The sequence below is a fragment of the Mandrillus leucophaeus genome, unplaced genomic scaffold (assembly GCF_000951045.1).
Source record: "Mandrillus leucophaeus isolate KB7577 unplaced genomic scaffold, Mleu.le_1.0 Scaffold174, whole genome shotgun sequence".
Classification (NCBI taxonomy): Eukaryota; Metazoa; Chordata; class Mammalia; order Primates; family Cercopithecidae; genus Mandrillus; species Mandrillus leucophaeus.
This window is the reverse complement of record NW_012101743.1, coordinates 4,817,297-4,819,706: the sequence shown is the minus strand read 5'-3', so window position 1 is coordinate 4,819,706 and position 2,410 is coordinate 4,817,297. Positions and strand designations below refer to the sequence as shown.

At 46.4% G+C, this 2,410-nt stretch overlaps 1 pseudogene across 1 annotated transcript; it reads left to right on the top strand.

The window, feature by feature from the left end:
- Positions 1–822: 822 nt before the first annotated feature.
- Positions 823–2,013, top strand: LOC105537546 (annotated as a pseudogene). Its single transcript, XR_001005730.1, has one exon. The product of XR_001005730.1 is annotated as a proliferation-associated protein 2G4 pseudogene (transcript).
- Positions 2,014–2,410: the final 397 nt, after the last annotated feature.

The window sequence follows — 2,410 nt, the reverse complement described above, 5'->3', positions numbered from 1 at the left end:
AAACATGCTGTATTCGTTGAGCTAAACATTTCAAATATTTAGGCATATGGTATGTGGATCCCAAGTTGAACTCTTGTTCTAAACCCCGAAAATGTTACAGGTGAGCCAGGCTCAATATCTGGCCTGTAACCCCTTTTCCTTCCTCCCTCCACGCCACTCTGTTACCTGAGCATAGTGGGGCCCCTTGCTTCTGAAAAGCGCTTGTTCCAGTAGCCCATCTTCCTGTAGGACTTGGACTTCGTCCCTGACCCAGGCTAGAGTGCAACCACCAACCACCTTGTCTCTTCTGCTCGCCCCCCAACCACACCCCTCTTTGCTCTCTAGGTGTTCAAATGCAAAACCTCTGCAATGGCCCTTCTCCCACATGCCAAATATCAATGCACACCTGAAAGCCATCACTTTGGTCAGGCACACCTGCGTGGACGCCCTTTATTCGCAGCCCCACCTCTTAAGAACAGTTTATTTCTCTGACAACCTTCAGCTCTGAGTTGTCTCTCCTATTTGATTTCCTTCCCCGTTACAGACAGGGAAGGACTACAGAACAGGTTCCACTGTATTTGTCATGTAGGGAAGATCAAGGAAGCTACAAAGGAGCTGAAAACTTGTCAGAATGAGCCTCTGGGTATTTAAAAATGAAATAAGAAAACCTCTTCATTTAAAAACAGAGCTTTGCTCTCGCCTGCCTACCCTCTCCCTTTCTTGCTCACGATTTTGCTCGCCCTCTCCTCGAGGATCAAGGGGGCTCTGACCACAGCCTGTGGCTGGGAAGGGAGACAGGCGGTGGCTCAGGGAAAACGAGGCTGCAGTGATGGTGGTAGGAAGATGTCCGGCAAGGACAAGCAGCAGGAGCAAACTATCACCAAGGACCTGGTCATGACCAAGTATAAGATGGGGGAACGACATAGCCAACCAGGTACTTCAGTCCTTGGTAGAAGCATCTAGCTCAGGCGTATCGGCACTGAGCCTGTGTGAGAAAGATGATGCCATGATTATGGAAGAAATAGGGAAAATCTTCAAGAAAAAAATAGAAATGAAAAAAGGTATTGCTTTTCCCACCAGCATTTCAGTAAATAACTGTGTATGTCACTTCTCCCCTTTGAAGAGCAACCAGGATTATATTCTCAAGGAAGGTGACTTGGTAAAACTTGACCTCGGGGTCCATGTTGATGGCTTCATCGCTAATGTAGCTCATAGTTTTGTAGCTGATGTAGCTCAGGGACCCAAGTAACAGGGAGGAAAGCAGATGTTATTAAGGCAATTCACTTTTGTGATGAAGCTGTCCTATGCCTGGTCAAACCTGGAAACCAGAACACACAAGTGACAGAAACCCTGAACAAAGCTGCCCACTCACTTACCTGCATGCCAATAGAAGGCATGCTGTCACATCAGTTGAAGGAGCATGTCGTCGATGGAGAAAAAACCATTATCCAGAATCCCACAGACCAGCAGAAGAAGGACCATGAAAAAGCAGAATTGGCAGTACATGAAGTATATGCTGTGGATGTTCTCATCAGCTCAGAAGAGGGCAAGACCAAGGATGCAGGACAGAGAACCACTATTTACAAATGAGACCCCTCTAAACAGCACGGACTGAAAATGAAAACTTCACGTGCCTTCTTCAGTGAGGTGGAAAGGCGTTTTGATGCTATGCCATTTACTTTAAGAACATTTGAAGATGAGAAGAAGGCTCAGATGGGTGTGGCACAGTGCACCAAGCATGAACTGCTGCAACTATTTAATGTTCTCTATAAGAAGGAAGGCGAATTTCTTGCCCAGTTTAAATCTACAGTTCTGCTCATGCCCATTGGCCTTATGCAGATAACCAGTGGTCCCTTTGAGCCTGACCTCTACAAGTCTGAGATGGAGGTCCAGGATGCAGAGCTAAAGGCTCTCCTCCAGAGTTCTGCAAGTCAAAAAACCCAGAAAAAGAAAAAGAAAAAAAAAAAGGCCTACAAGATTGCAGAGAAAGCCACCAGTGGGGAAACATTAGAAGAAAATGAAGCTGGGGACTAGGTGGGTCCCATCTCCCCAGCTTGTTGCTCCTACCTCATCCCCTTCCCACCACACCCCAGGCTCTGTGAAGTATAGTTCTTCTTCTCCACCTAGGACCACCAGCAGAGCAGGGGTCTCCCTGCCCCCATCCCAGTTCCCCAACCCACTCCCTTCCAACAACCAGCTCCAACTGAATGGTCTTGGGAGGCGTGGCTTCCCAACCACAGAAGACTAAATGAAAAAAAAAGAAATTGAATAATAAAATCAGGAGTCAAAAAATAAAATAAAAACAGAGCTTTGATTCCAAGACTTTGCTATCGTGAATAGTGCCGCAATAAACATACGTGTGCATGTGTCTTTATAGCAGCATGATTTATAATCCTTTGGGTATATACCCAGTAATGGGATGGCTGGGTCA